The sequence below is a fragment of the Solea senegalensis genome, linkage group LG10 (assembly GCF_019176455.1).
Source record: "Solea senegalensis isolate Sse05_10M linkage group LG10, IFAPA_SoseM_1, whole genome shotgun sequence".
NCBI lineage: Eukaryota > Metazoa > Chordata > Actinopteri > Pleuronectiformes > Soleidae > Solea > Solea senegalensis.
The window spans coordinates 7,125,007-7,141,816 of NC_058030.1; the positions used below are offsets into that span (position 1 = coordinate 7,125,007).

Genomic DNA, 16,810 nt, shown 5'->3' on the forward strand with positions numbered 1-16,810 from the left:
TATAATATATATATATATAATATATATATGACCTGTTTCAAAAAGATAGATCTCTAACACAGATCATCACCACACATTAGGATGTGATCTCTGCAAATGAAGCCTTAATGTATTTTTATTTTACTCTGCACTATCACCCAGTGTGTGTGTGTGTGTGAGAGCATGTGCATACAGACCGGGTGTCATGAACGTGTCAGTGTGTGTGTTCAAGCATAAGTGTGGGCCATGTGTATGTATTCATGCATACAGTGAATTAATTCCAAGTGTGTGTGTGTTGAAGCGTGCACTGTTTTCATTTAAAGTATGTGTGAATTCAGGTGCAGCTCAAGTTCATACCAACTCAAACAAAAAGGAGGAAAAAAAAGTTCTCAAGTCCTCAACTTTGCATGTCCGACAACGTCAAGGAGAGATTTTTAAAATCTTGGTCTTCAGAGCACTGAACGGTCCTGGACCAAAATCCATCCTAGACTTATTAGTTCCCTATGAAGCATCCACAGCCCCCAGATCATCAGGGACAGGATTACTGTGTGTTTCCCAGAAGCAGAACTAATTCAGTGATTCTGCTCCTCACCTGTGGAACAAGCTTCCTAAATAAATCTCAGCACTGTCAGCTCATTTCAATCAGGCCCTGAAAACTAAATTCTTTTAGTCTTTTAAATGCACTTTTATTGGCAAATCACGCCTTTGCCGCTTATCATTTGAATGCCTATTTTAATTTAATGTTGATTTTATTGTAATTTGAATGTCTTGTCCTTATTCTGTGATTTTCTTGCCCTGCGTATGAATAATCCTATAAAAAATAAACTTGAATATCTACTGGACAGACAGAATGTTGCTATTTCACTTTTCTATAACCATGGGGAAAACATGTGGATTTCACCATAATTGCCAAATGTGTCATGTATTTACTTTGTGTTTCAGGCAAAGTTTTCATCAAAGATGTGGAGGAGCGAGAGGTGGCGGCAGTGTGTAAACATTTGAGAGGATGTTATTTGTCATGGAAATTCTTGGTGAGAAATGTTTCCTAAAGGTCTAATTGTCTTTATAAATGAACTAAAATCAGGACTTCCTCTTTTATTAATGATATCAGGGAAAACTATGATCTTTTCCTTGCTCTAACTAAGTGGTTTTTTTTAAACCTAACCACAGGTTGTTCACTGTGGCTACACTGAACCACATCATACAACCTGAAACACATCAACATGCTCTGCCTGACATCAGCTAGAGGCCAAGTGGTGATGACAGTGTCCAAATCACCTGTAAGTAAACACTTCACTTCATTACAATGAACCGTTTATTTATTACAGTATTTTGAGGGCTTTTCCATTTAGGTTATCTGATTCTTCAGCTTCTTAAATGTCAATATTTTCCAGTTTCTTTCCTCCATTTCACAAAGAAATCATTAAAAAAAACTGAGTCATTTTAGTTTGTGGACAACACAAGGCATTCAAGAACATCATCATTTCCAGGTTTGGGAACAGTTTCTGACATTTTACAGACCAAATATGTTTAATCGATTAATTGATTATGAAAATAATCGTTCACATCACTAAGTGCTTGATGTCCACTGATAAAATACTAATAAGTAATGAGATGAGAAGTATTTTAAATACAAACCAGGGCACCCACCAATACTTATATCAAGTTATATAGCAAATGCTGTCTTGTATAAAGTACCTTAAAGGGATAAAATACTAGTATTTTACCAGAACATTACTTTGGTATAACTAGTTTTATAATATTACTTTACTTGACATTTACTGTACTTACTTGTATCGAAGGTAATTTTCTGATATAAAATGTACTTAAGTTTTAGAAGTAAAAGTAAAAGGATTCAAAAAGTGACGAGTAAGGAGTGTGCCATAGTAGCTCAGTGGTAGGGTGAGTTGTCTTTCAACTGGATGGTTGTGTGTTAAATGCTAGTCTATATGTGTCCTTGAGCGAGACACTTAACCCCATGCTGAAGCATGTGATCGGCAAAACTGTAGTTTAAAGCAGCTCAAGACTAGAAAAGCTTTATATAAATACAGACCACTAACTCTTCTTCTTCTGATTTTATTTGGTAGTAACTACTAGTCACAAAGATAGTTAGAGGAAATGTAGTGGAGTAAAAGTGGCTACAAATACACATAACAGAGTAAAGTACAGATACATGAATTGTGTACTTAAGTACAGTAACAAAGTATTTGTTTCATCACAACACTGGCAAATGTAGACCACAACACAAGCATGATATGTTACTGAAGGCTACTTCCTGTTGCCAGAAAACATACTTTTGACCACTACCAGGGTTTGCTGCATTAACCAGATTAAAAAGAAGGTGAGGTTGGCATCTGTCTGGGCTAGTGGGAACACAAAATGTGATTTTAACTATAATTCCTCCAAAATGTATAGGATCACAGAGCATCGACTATTGCATCCAAAAAGTGGATGCAATAGTCGATGCTCTGGCCTTAATTATGGACTCAGGCTTTAGAGATGATCTAAGAAATGTCTACGACTACCCAGTTTCACATTAAATAAAAAACATGATAGTTCAGCTCAACCCCAGCTTTTTTTTAAAGTGACTGTTGGACTCTATACCATCTAATAAATCACAAATGATTGCGTCTATCTCCTGAAAGTGGCAATTTTCGGCTCACTTTTCTCATTGCCTTGTTCACGTCAAAGTCTCCTTCTCTCTCTAATTACTAACGTGTCTCTGAATTGCAGTAAATAAAAGTTTGTGTCCAACTTTCTAATTGTTGACGCGACTTCGGTGTTGTCGCTCTGAGCGAAAGACCTGCATGTCATAAAGACGCGGTTGTGGAAAATGTCAGTGTGATGTTTAATCACTTTGTGCTGTGAAGTGGATCAGGAATGCTTCTGTGTGGACTTCGTTAGTTCTATTTTAGTATGAGTAATGCACTCAAGTTCAACCTAACTATATTGTTCACCCCTCTCTGAAAGTGTTAATAATTACTGTGGTGAAATTCGCCTGAAAAATCACCAAGATGAGAATCTTAAGGATATTTTTACTGCAAGTTGACCAAGAAGAACGGCTTTTTACCACGTAATAAAAGGCTCAATCAATATAATCTACACTCTATGCTGCATTTTATCCTCTTATGACCCAGAAACAGACACAAAACAAACCTTCAAATGTTCATAAAATGATGGAAACAGTGTCTGCCTCTACAATTTTAATTGCAGGCAAAGACGAATGATGTGACTGCTTCTTCCCAAAGCAGAGTTTTCAATCACACACGCAAACTTTTTGACTGCTTTATGCTCTCTGACACACTCACAGGCTGATGTACACACACACACACGCACACATACATGAAGCTAATGAAGTGTAAACAATATTCTCTACAGACTGTTGCTACAAGAATGGAATTTGCACTTTATGAAACTGTCGCTACGCGTGTCACACACACACACACACACACAGACACCTCGCAGCTTTAAAAGGTGTCATTTGTCCGCTTCAGTAGCCAAGGTGAATATTCACACTGACAGCTCCCAGAAAACAGGGATGAGCCATTGTCAGAAAGAAAGAAAGAAAGAAAGAAAGAAAGAAAGAAAGAAAGAAAGAAAGAATTATACTCCATTTCTTTCAGATCAGTGCTCAATAGATTAAGTGAAAATTAAAGATCATTGCTGGACTCATACTATCACCTCCTGGTCATACAAGGAACAGCAGGCACGTGTGTGTGTGTGTGTGTGTGTGTGTGTGTGTGTGTGTGTGTGTGTGTGTGTGCGTGTGTGTGTGTGTGTGTGTGGCTTTTGTCCCCAGAGGACAAGTCAAAGGCGCAAGCAGCAATTATTATTAAAAATAAATAAATAAATAAAAGACAAAGTAGTTGATCAACAGTTCGTCCTTCTGGTTTATGGCTCATATTATGACACTGGGAAAAAAAAAAAAACCATAGCTTATGTAATTTGGCAAGTTTCATTTTATGTTTGTGTTTACTTTCTGATGGTGCAAAGAGTGAATGAGTGATTATTTTTGCTAAATGTGTCATAATCTCATCTGTCTGTCTGTCTGTCTGTCTGCCTGTATGTCTGTCTATCCATGTTTGTTTGTGTTTCAGGCAGAATGATAATCATTGGACAGCTTAAATACCATCTAAAGTTAAATGACTTGGAAACAGCATCGGTGTCCTCAGACAATACTCATGTCCAAACATATACTATAACTGTGTGTGTGTGTGTGTGTGTGTGTGTGCCCTGTATCGTCTGCTTGACTGGCTGCATGTTGACTTGACAAGGCTCTTTGTCCTTTTTGAATGAAAGCCAGTGGACACACACACACACACACACACACAGACACACACATTGCAGCATGAGGTGAGAGAGCAACCTTTTAGCTAATGAGCTTTTATCATCCCTCGTGTTCTTTCACTCTCTCTACAGATGTGTATTTAATCTCTGTCTCTTCTCAGTCACTCTGCTTTTGTTTACATTTCTCCGTCCCATTGTCTCCAGAGCAGGTACAGTATGTGCACAACGTCTCCACAACAATCACTGTATATCACTCTGCAGCATAGCTGACACGTCGACAACACACACACACAGGAGCTGACCTAGAGGAAGACGAAGAAGAATGCAGAAGCCAAAGTTGTTTTTTTATCATTTCCAGTGCTAACAAGATTTGGTCAAAACTGAAGTCACACTGTCGAAACTCTTCACAGCAAAACAGAACTCTATGTGGAGCTCAATGTGAGTCACTTTTCATTGCTGTCACACAAAATGCATTCAGGGACCACAGAAAATAAAAACTCAGGGACATTTTAAGTAAATATGAGGGGATCTGCATGAAGCCAACTGGGAGCAGGACTTTTTAAGGTAATGTTAGCGATTCAAATTTCTGATGTGAGCAATTTTCACAATCTCTTTTAGTACTTTGTTCGTGTCTAGCCCTGACGGATTCTAAAATGGCTTAAAATGAATGAGCACTCAGGGGACAAAAGTGGAACACTGCTTCATGAATATTATATTATTTAAGTTAGATAATGATAATGATAATATTACCAATATTACCAATAATGATAATATAGTGAAAATTATAATTTATACAATACAAGTACATACAGTATAAGTATTGCTATTGTTATTAATGTGTATATTGTGATATCGATAATGTTAATATGTCGAAATAATGACAATGATAATATGTTATCGAGGTGTAAATATATATATATATATATATATATATATATATATATGATATATAAAAAAATGCACCAGTAAATAACTATAATTTGACATCTTAATCAAGAAATAATTAAAAAAGTAAATTAGAAAACTCCTGGATAACAATCATAATTATATTTTGGCATTAAAGATATCATTTTCAGTTGAAGAGCTTTTACAGATTACAGAAACATAAAAAGTGATTGTGATAATTATACTTGTGGCTTTGGATGGTGGTCTATAATACATTTGCTAAGCACTGTGCATGTTCTGTTTTATGTTCAAAATAATATAAATAGCATTTTCTGTGCACAGCCTCATGCTTTATTTGATCATTCATCACTAAAACACTCTTCTGCAGACACCAACTGTAGAGCATCTCTGCATCGTCGGCTGAAAAATTACCGGAAATAATGGCGCTGGCTTATTGAAACCAGGAAAAAGACCATGCATATGGACAATTATCTCTAAATGTGACTTGCTTTATCAGAATTGTGTAGTCACCAAATGTTTTATACACAGGATGCTCCTGTGGTTGTTGTTTTTTAATTATCATTATAACTGAATAAGGCTTAATTGACCACTCCCTCCAGCCCTATATATGCTGCTTTTGATATTGTGAGTGCACATTACCGCTGGACAGAATTTAGCACAAGTCCAACACTTTGGGACAGGTCACGTGGTCTGAAATGAGATGAAATAGTGATAGAAAAAAGTGAGGACTCAAGACGTGACACAGAGCGCCGGACAGAGTGCTAGAGGTGGGGGGAGCTGATAATTGTGTTTCTGACAGAGGGAGGGAAAAGGGAGAGGTGGAGCCGCTAATAGTGTGTGTGATGTTGGTATTGATCAGTCACACAGGCAGAGAGGTGGGACGTGACACCGTGACCTGATACTGTGGCTAATCGAAAACTAATTCCCCGTCTCCATCGTCCTCAGTGTCGACATCATCAACCCATCACACTCGCATCGCGGCAGCCGCGATCGGTCATCGTCCGGCCACTGAGAACTTTATCTCAGAGGAAAGATATTTCATAAAATATCTAAAACTAAAGTTACATTTCTTTTACTTTTGTTTGAATGCATGTGTTGTGTGCGACAAGTGCACTGACTAATATAATCACACAGCCTCTGTGCCACAGCATTTGGTCTTGAACTGTGTGGTCTGTTGTCTTTGCAGATTCACCCTTGTCATCCCCCCATTTCATAGCGGCAAGACTACATCATTTTACAACAATGTTACAACTGTAGTATTGAGAGAAAATTCGAATCTTCAGCCATCTTTAAGTTAATGACTCACATATTCTTATAACCAGACCTGGTGTTCAATATAAACAGCCATTACAGGATAAGACTCAAACTAGGTGCCTTTCAAGGTTCTTTGCCTCGATACCAAGGCGCCAGGCATCTGTACTGGATACTCTCAAGGCTTAGTAACTATATAGCCCCTTTTCCACTTATGGTTCCAGCTCCCCTCGACTCACCTCAGCATGGCACGGTTTAGGTTGGTTTTCCACTACCTATACTCAACGTGGGCGGAGTCATCCGTGACGATTTAAGTGTGACACACAAACGAGTGACTAGTGACTTGTAAAGCAGTTGTTTTCAGTGTAACTGAATCATTAGAATCAGTTACTTAAAATGTCCCCACCCACCCCAGCACTGCTGGGGTAAATACACAAATGCTTCCTCAGTCAGGTCTGATAGTATTGCTTGACAGAGCCTGTTTTTAGATGAAGAACAGGGACCAGGTGCAGAATAACAACGTCAACAAAAACAAAATTTCAGTTACACACTGTAGGTTTTTGTACAGAACATTAATGCAATTAATTATGTTTGTGACGTGATCTGAGGGAATGTGAGGAAGCCACGAGTGAAACGCAGCTTTCACTTAAGAATAAATCTAAGTTAAGTCATGTCAGAGTGCGGTGGGTTTTTTTTTACTAAAAAGAAAAGTTTTTTGTGCGATGGTTCAGCTGTTCAACTCACATAGACGCCAGTAATTGTATACATTATATACATAATGTGTGTGTGTGTGTGGATCACCAGACATGACAGCAGCTATTAAATGATGAGGACAAGTCTCATTTCGTTCACCTCGTCTCTCAGCTACCTGTGTGTCTCTGTCTCTCCATTAGTAGAGGTGTCTCCTTGGGTCGATATTTAGTATGGTGGCAAATGGTGACGCCCACTTTTCTGAAAACATCCAATCATAGACCTTATGACTCCCAACTGAACTCTGACCTCTCTCTCTATGCTTGGGGAAAGTGATGTTTTTGTGTGTGTGTGTGCGGGTGTGTGTCACTCCGAGAGCACTGACAGATTACTCTGTCAATACATGTTTTTATTTGCCAGGGGCAGATTGCAGCTTTTCATAAAGTTGAAAAGGTGTTTTGAAGCAGCTCTCGACGACGAGGCGGCGCACAGACCAACGCTATAATCAGATCGCTGTCTGGAGAACAATGTGTGGTCACAGTAATGAGCAGAAATCACAGGGTAAAAGCCCTCAGCACACGATCAATACTGTGACAGACGCAGAGAGAGATGAAGGCCTTGTGCCAAATTTAAAAAAAGACTTCACTCCTTTTTCTCAGTGGACAGTCTTTCAGTGAGTGTGTGAGTGCAAAAGTCTCCCTTAAAGAAAATGCTGCTACTTTTATTTTCTGCAAACCTTGTTAATTGCGTCATAGTATTTGAGGCAGAATTCTACCGGTGTGTAGTGTGTCACTTCTTTTCCACCAATATTCACAGGTGCACAAGTAAATTGGAAGTTTGTGTTTCGTGTTTAACGTCACACATGTGCTGTAAGTTGCCAAAGCGGACACAGATCATACTGTACAACAGAGGAAAGGATCATGGAGAGGACTAACCATGTAAAAGACACATTTATTTATTTAGCTCTAGTCCCACTTTTGAAGTGAACTGACAGGGAACATACACGGTGCAGTCAGAACTAACCTCATACAGCTTTACTTCAAAAAACCTGAACTATCTCTTTAAGATGCTCATCACTCTTCAGTCAAGATGTTGCTGCCATAGCTGTTGTATTAGATGCCTTATGGGATGTTAGACCGTAATTGCCCCCGAAGATGTCTCGGCTTTTCATTGTGTGACAGAGGCTGTCTTGCAGTGGGAGATGGATTTAAAGAGATATCATTTTATTTGAAGGGCTTGTCAGCAATCTTGAGTGTGTGTTTTTTTTCTTTCTTTTTTTTTTTTCTCAGGACGTCACAGTTGTCCACTCAGCAAACATGGGCTGGTTCTCGGTTAAGATTTCTCCTTCTGACTGACTTCCTCCGACTGAGTTAATAAAGCAGTGACAGCATGAATGACCACGTTAAAAACCAGAAGCGTATCAGTCAACACAACAAGCTTCTATAATCAGATTAAAGGGTATAAAAGATAAAAAAATGTTTGAAAGAAAGTAGGGCTGCAACTAATGATCATTTTCAGGAATCGATTCATCTGTCGATTATTTTCTCGATTAATTCAAGTAATCGTTTGGTGCATAAAATGTCAGAAAGTGTTTCTCAAACCTGGAAAGGATGATGTACTCAAAATGATTCAGTTTTGTCATATGGTGCAAAGAAACCAGAAAATATTCACATTTAACACTTTGGAGCTTAACACTCCAAATAGTTGACGATTAATTTAGTAGTTGATTCATAAGTAATTGTGTCAGCCCTAAAAGAAAGTTAAAAAAAAACAGCATGAATTCTATGAAGAAAGTCATTATTCTGAGATTAAAGTCAGAATTCTGAGATTTAAGTCAGAATTCTATGAAAAAGTTAGAATGCTGAGATTTAAGTCAGAAAATCAGAATTCCGAGGAAAAAAAAGTCAGAATTATTCTGAGATTTAAGTCAGAAAGTCAGAATTCTGAGATTAAAGTCAGAAAGTCAGAATTCTGAGATTAAAGTAAGGATTCTGAGAAAAAAGTCAGAATTCTGAGATTAAAGAAATCTGAATTATTCTGAGATTAAAGTCAGAAAGTCGGAATTCTGAGATTAAAGTCAGGATTCTAAGAAAAAAGTCAGAATTCTGAGATTAAAGAAATCTGAATTATTCTGAGATTAGTCAGAAAGTCGGAATTCTGAGATTAAAGTCAGGATTCTAAGAAAAAAGTCAGAATTCTAACTTTAATCTCAGACCAATTGGAATTCCTGGAATGTACTTTTTTTTTGTCCCAAATGATCGCATTTTTGAATCACTAAACATTGGTAAAAACAGATGAAAATTGGCGCACGATCAGAAGTGGAGAAAATGCTTTATAAAATAAGGGGAAATATGTAAAATTGGTCTAAAATGGCTCAGTAGCGCCCCCTAAAAGTGAAATTAAATTGCACCAAATTCCACAAAGCTTGTTAGAAACCAATACCAAGAAGAACAAAAAAGTGGACCATGGCCTCCTCAACAAGTCGACTATTTTGAATTTGGCATCTATCTTGGCAACATTTAATCATATAAACATTAAAAAGAGAAACCTTTGTAATAGACTAATAAAAAGGTTTTAAAAGGTCTCACAGTTTCAAAAGGTCGTGGCCATCAGAGTTAAAAACTAAGTCGATGGCATAGCGCCACCTGTTGGCAGCACAGCAGTAATGTTACTGAGGGACACACATCATGTCATGAAACCCTGGTCACTATACGATCAGTCCGTTCCACTGTGTTTGAGTGAGTTGAAATGCACCGTTGACTTTTTTTTCTTCCTGAAACAAATTCCCCAGGTGAGGAAATGTCTTTGTTAATTACATAGAGTGAGAACTGAACAGTGTGGGTGTCTGTATTCTGATATACAGTATAATTACACACAAGAATCTCAACTGACATACAGTGACACTGAGGTGATATCTTCCCTCCTGCTCTCAAACACACACACACAGTTTATTAATAACATATTTAAGTTAGACAGTCTCACTGTTCATTTTGCGTCGGAACTGTTTCAGAGGTGATGATTTAACTTCACAGCGGCGAGAAATATATGTGTGACTTAAAGAGCTGTTTCACCCATTTTTCCAGTTGGTCAAATCAAGAAAAAAAAGGTCCTAAAATCTTTATGATAGTGCTGCAATGTTTCATTTTTCGCACTCTTTACACTCTTTCACTCACTCATTTTATTTTTGCACTTAAGGTGTAGTGAATATTTTACTTAGACTTTTTAATCCCAACTTCCTCCGTTGTCCTGGGAATGAGGCATGTATCGCAGAGCAGCTGCCTGTTATTTTATCCCTGTATAAAACTCTATGTTTTTGGGGTGAAGGGGTCCTTTAATGCATATTTTAATATGTGTATAAAGTATAATATGACATAAGAAAAGTGTCTCGTCCAATCACTGCATCAGCAGTTAGACTAGAGGAGTCCAAATCCAAGACCACATATGGCCTGGACAGGCCATTAGTCCATTACTGGGCCAACATTCAGACAGGGTCAACTTAAAGCAGGGGATTCAAACTCTGCCACTTAAATGGCTGTTTTTTTATGTTTTAAAGATTAATTTTGCATCATAAATATGTTTATATAAGTATATTAAAGCTTCTGAACAGTTGTTTTTAGAGTCTCTATTGAACCTAACCATTTAACCTAGTCACAACATGTTGTAGTTTTTACTATTTTACCATTCTATTGTGTCACTGTTTTACTTATATTTTTATTGACTTTATTTTGGGGGTTTTACCTTTTAAGTTAATGTGCCCTTTTCAACCTTTATCACTTTGGTCAACCTTGGTTGCTTTTAAATGTGCTCTAGACCAAGGTCTCTGTTAATTAAATTATACAATATTATTTTAATTGATGACACATTGTTATAACTACAAAGTTGTCGTGATTATTTCAGATGTTTATCACACAACTGAGGGAGACTGATGCAAAACACATGTGTGAAAACAAATAAAGCAGAAAATAGATATGTTTTAGTCATTAAGGGATAGTGGTCCTGACACTTGAGTATTGCCTGAGCTGTGTGCGCCCCCTGCTGGTCCCCTGCAACTACAACCAGCATAAGAAAGGCATTCCTGCCGACAGTGAAAACATGGCTTTATATTAAGGAAAACAGATTGATCTCAACTGATCCAATTCGTAGTCTGTAATGTCTTGACAACAGAGTCACTACTTATTCTTGTTGTTTGACAACGCTTCCTGACTGGAAACAGAAGTTATTGTTGGTCCCAGACCAAAGTTCGTATAAAAAAATCTTCTATATTACATCAAGGCACATGAGAATTATGGATCCACTGCTGTCCAATGTCCCTGTTCTGAAAATGCAAGATTTCTCTTTGCTTTGTGAAAATGATGATTAACAAATTTCAGTTTCCAGTTGGAATTAATTTTTCCAAAGTCATGACTAAACTTCCATCCTCCATAATAAAATAATGTAAATTGTAAAATTGTAATGTATCAGACAAGTCATATAATTAATGACCACTAGAGGGCAGTATTACACCATGGAAAAGATCATTTGAGGGCTGATTGTATCCTTGACTGGGAAAAAATAAAGGCATAAAAGTAGTTTTCAAGATTATTATTTTCTCTGAAGAAGTGCACAATCCCTCAAATCACAGCAGCCATGTTTACATGCATGAAATCACACCATATATTACCTTCTACAGCTGTGGCGTGGTGGTATGAGGTACTGACTCAGCGGTGACTGTGCTGCACATGCTCACTGAAAATCAAAATGATGACATAAAAAAGTAAATATTATGAGACCAGTCGCAAATCTGGGATTGGTTTAAGACCACGGTCATAAAGAGGCTACATTTCACACAGAGGGGCCAAAAAATATGTCCAACAACATCATCCACATAAACAGTCTTTTGTTCCAGTCCATTTCAACTGTCACACCTTGTTTAAACACTTTGGAGTGTACTTTAAACCATGGACAGTAGATGGAATGTGGACAGTCTTCTAGTTTTCTCCTGAGCACATCAATGTACAAATAGAAGTAAATTCAATTGCCACCAGGGGGCAACTCCATTGGTTGTAATAAGAACTCAGTTTTTAGGAGTAGGAGGAACTCTTAGGAGTGACTGGTCTTAGTCACTAATTTTGATGTCAGTTTGGTATAAAGTACAATACATATGAGTGGACACAAGTTTGATTGACTGCTGGTATTGTTCAATAGGAGCCTGGTTGAAGGTGAAGTTATGGTTGCAAAACAAACATTGGCCAGTGGAGCAGTGGCTAGGGCTGTTGCCTCACAGCAAGAAGGTCACTGGTTGATATCCCAGGTTCGAGGGCCTCTCTGTGTGGAGTTTGCATGTTCTCTAAATTGACCATAGACGTGAATGTGAGAGTGAGTGGTTGAGAAAGATGTTTGATTGATGGTGGAGAGTCTTATTTGCTGCATCACTGCCAGCAATAGAATTAAAATCAATTTCTGATGGTTGTTTAAGCAACAAGTGACAGACAGTGATGGGCCGGGGGCATTTCAGGGGTCACTTAGCTGGGGTCAGTTCCTCCAGGTCCTGTCCTACAGCCGCCATCGTAAAATAAGTCACAATTATTAGATAAAGAGTTTGGCTGGGCAATTTTAGTTTCTGGAAGATTTCTCAAATATGTTTTCTTGTTTTTATGACAGGTGGTCTTATAAATGTGTTCAGCAACATACAGAAGAGTGTGAAGGGCCACATAAGGAAACAAATAAAACGAAAAAGTCAGAATTCTGAAAGTAGTCAAAAAACTGACTTTTTTAGTCAGAATTCTGAGATTAGAAGTCGGACCTTTTCTCAGAATTCTGACTTGAATCTCAGAATTCATGTTGTTTTATTTATTTATTTTTTTACTTTCTTTCAAATTGTTTCCCATTCACATTTAACTTTGAAGGTGCCGACCGGAAGTGTCCGTGGTGGCTCATCATGGCGCACTTGGCTGTGGTGAAGTAAGTGACCGGTGCACAGTGCACACACTGCTGGCTGCTGCATGGAGGGAAGCCGCTTGTGTGTCAGACTCAGCAGACAGGAGACAGTGAACAAGTCCACTGATGGACTGAGTGAAGAGCTGTAGCTCGCAACAGTGCAGCTGTTTGTTTCCCCGCTTTCTCTCGTTTGGATAAACAAAAGATTGCGTGAGGAGGAGGAGAGGACCCCCAGCACCGCAGACAACATGTACGTACATTCAAATTGTTTTGTTTGTTTAGTTGTGCCTTTGCATAATATCTGTGGCTCTGAGCAGCTACATTGTCACCGTGTTGTCTCCACATTGTCTGGGTTATTTAGACGCTTTACTTAGGACTGCTGCAGTCTGCTTGTCCCGTCCCCCTGCTTGGGGGGGTGCAGCGTGCCAAACCCCATTGTCAAATCTCTAAATTTCACTCAGGCAAATCGTGCTGGAGCTCCAGCTCCTGCCAAGCTCCTTCACTTCACCATCCTCTTGTTGCTCTGACCCTTGTAGAACATTCCGCAGTGTTTTTGGGTGTGTGTGGTTTTTTTTTTACAGGTAAAACAGGTGATAATGAGGGCAGAAACCCCTGTTTGACACCAGCAACAAACTAGCTCGTTAGTTCAGTTTGTTGCCTGGTTAGGGCTAACTCTTTGTCATGTTCTGTTATGTCAAAGTGTGAAGTTCTTGGAGAGGTTTCGACTGGAGTGTGTCAAAAGCAGAGTCACTGTCACTGAACACTGACTGAAAGTTTGTCACGGCTCTGGAGATGGAACAAGTGACTGTGTCTTTCCATCCAAGGTGACAGAAGATGACACAGTATTTGAGACGGTAACACTGTAGCTGAGGCAGAAAAGTGTCAGTAAGAAAGGACTCGGTTCCCACATGTATGTGTCACATATTTTATGTGCATAGAAGATGCATCTGTTAAAAGAAGAAAAATTGAATTGCAGCATTTGTGGTTGATCGAGTGAGTTGTTTCATGTTGTGATTTAAATTCAGCTGAGATTAAAGGTGATACAGTAAGACAGGAAGTGAGACACTAGCTGAATTTCCAGTCTTTAAATGTTGTCTCATGGGTTGATAAAGAGACCGGAATCATCCTTGTCCTTGTGTCCTCGGTGGCAGTGTGAAGGGCTGAACAGTTCATTTCAAATGTTATCGAAATCGCAACACAGCCGCAACGTTTGTGTCAAAATGTCAACATTTTAGATGAGTTTTTGTCTCGTTCTACAGACTGAAGAGAACATCTTTGTGTCTCACAGATCTACACAAATATCGCACATTGAACCTCTTAAATAGGTTTTTCGAATGAAAATGAGCGTAGTGATGTAAACGTGACCATTCCCTCTGATATCACGAGTCATATCGCAATTCCTGTCAAAATCATCGCAATTATTAAAAAATCCTTCAGCCCGAGTGCACAGTCAGCATTGACTATACACAGTAGTATTACAGTAGCTTATACCACTCTTTAAGTCAAGAAATAAACTAATCTAAACCACTCCATTCACCAATAACTGAAGAAACAAATTTGTGGCTTTCCTTCTGCATCCTTAAACCCCCCCAGTGGTATGACACCTGACGAGCTGTCCATCTCTACGTGGAGTGACAGCATTCTTGGCATAGCTTTGAAGTAGAGCACATTCTATATTAGCCCTCTGGCTTTCGGAAGCAAACACCCCCCTCCCCTGATTGTGTTCCAAAAGGTTGTGAAATCCAAATGTTTTGACGAGTAATGCGTGACAAAAACAAACCCAGTCAGGCTAACTATGGGAACGCTCCATCGAAACCACAAGCGCACTCTCTGTGTCCTGCTCACTCACAGTCAAGTGAACAGTAAGCCCATTGTGCCGCCTCAGGCCTCTCACTGTTAAAAGACCTAATTCAGCTAATGATCAGGCCTGAGCTAACAACCTGCATGAAACGGATACAGAACAGAGGGCAGACACTGGAGCCACTCATCACATTCTCATTTCACCCAGCGTGCATTGTGTTCATTCATAAACCAAGATGGGGGACAACTCCAGTCCGACCGTGTCCTTGTGCACATTACACATTCGGCCGAATTTGGCTGTCTGTCAATCCCGTGCGGAACTGGAGACTTTAAAGCCGACGTAGACGTAGCTTGTCATCTCTGTACTATACTGGAAGGCACATTTCTCTCATACTCACTCAACCCCACAGTTAGTGAGGCAGTCAGAGGACAAGCACAGCAGAGGCTCAGGCTGCACTTTCCTCCAACTTCACTGCCACAAATCCACATTTACAGATCATTCCACACTTTCATTTTCACTGGTGGAATTAATGAAAGTGGATGAAGGATTACAGTCATTCTGTGGGCTTTTCAAGCAGAAATACTAATTGTTAGTAACTGGCTCTAGTTGCAATGGATTATGATGGTCCTTTGTGGATTTTAGTGATAACTGTTCCTAATAATGTTTTGTATATAAAGACATTTTCTGTTTGTTGGCTCACTGGTGGCATCTGAATCCAGCTCAACTGGTGAAGCTGTCAGATGTTTCTCTGATTCTGTACAGTACGTTATGATTGGGGGTGACGGTAGCTCAGTGGTAGAGCGTGTCGTCTTTCCACTTGAAAGTTTGTGGGTTTGATTTCCTGTGCCGGCAGCGTGTGAATGTGCATGAAAGATGGGTGATGCAAATCCAAAACTGTAGTGTAAAGCAGCTTTGAGTGTTCATCAAGACTGGAAAGCATTCATTATGCTCAGCGTTGACTGTTGAGGAACATGATGCTTTCCGTGTGTTTGTTTTTCTCTCTCCCTGCACAACAAATAGCCAATTTACTGTATGATTTAATTATGCTCAATATTGATAGTGTTTTCACGCTTTAAGTGCAGGTAAGTCGTTAGGAACATGATGCTAATCTGTCTTGGGTTGTGTTCTGTCATGTTTTATTTTATCTCCGTGTGTGTGTGTGTGTGTGTTATCTAGGTGTGTAATCTTTGTAACCGATGAAAAAACATGCGGTGATCAGGGAGTGCGGTCGCTCGTGATAACATGAGCTCCAGTACCAACCCAAATTATTCTGGTGTGTTTCCCCATGTGGTGCAAAAGTAAAGGTTGGGGCCAGGGTCTGAACTTCTCTCTCTGAATTTTTTTTTTTTTTCTTAAATTAATCACATATGTCCATTTTTGCTGTGTACTAATGTTTTTAAATACGAGAATTATTTTATGCGAATGCCTTCATGTGTGCCTACAATTTGATGAATTCTCCTGTTGTGCTATTTTTAAGTTTTTCCTGCTTTTATGCAGGAAAAACTTAAAAAAAAAACCCACACACCCACACACACACTCTCTCCACACGTGCACCCACACGTGGCCCTTTGAAGTTAATGACTTCCTCTGGACTTCCTTGAAAAACTGGACAAACATCCAATTAACACACACACATTCTCTCAAACATGGACACACACACACACAGTAAAATTTTAATAATATGACCTGGACTCTTCATATCCCCACACCCCCCCATGGTTTGTGGTGACGTTTACTTTTTCACAAAGTCATGCTACACTCACAATGTTATTCCAAAGATATTGAGGGATAGAAAGGAACACGTTTCAGTGACTGATTTTGTGATCCCAGTAGGAACCAGCTTGTTCCAATCTGTCGGATGCAACACAGTGGCAGCCGTCAGAGACAGCAGAGGGACAGACATTGTCTCCTTGGAGAGATGTTACACTTGTTGTTATGAAGAATTACTGAGAATGAGGAACCAGTCAGTGAAGTCGGGTT

General features: G+C 39.0%; 2 protein-coding genes across 5 annotated transcripts in view; both read left to right on the top strand.

Moving 5' to 3' along the window:
• Positions 1 to 16,810, top strand: part of LOC122776381 (receptor-type tyrosine-protein phosphatase zeta-like) — a 940,026-nt gene that overhangs the window by 307,102 nt on the left and 616,114 nt on the right. The gene's annotated exons all lie outside the window — the stretch shown is intronic.
• The window catches only part of LOC122776388 (rho family-interacting cell polarization regulator 1-like), a 38,406-nt gene continuing 34,708 nt past the window's right edge, over positions 13,113 to 16,810 (top strand). The window contains exon 1 of the mRNA XM_044036902.1: positions 13,113 to 13,279. The gene's annotated coding sequence lies outside the window, so the exon portion shown is untranslated. The remainder of the gene's footprint in view (positions 13,280 to 16,810) is intronic.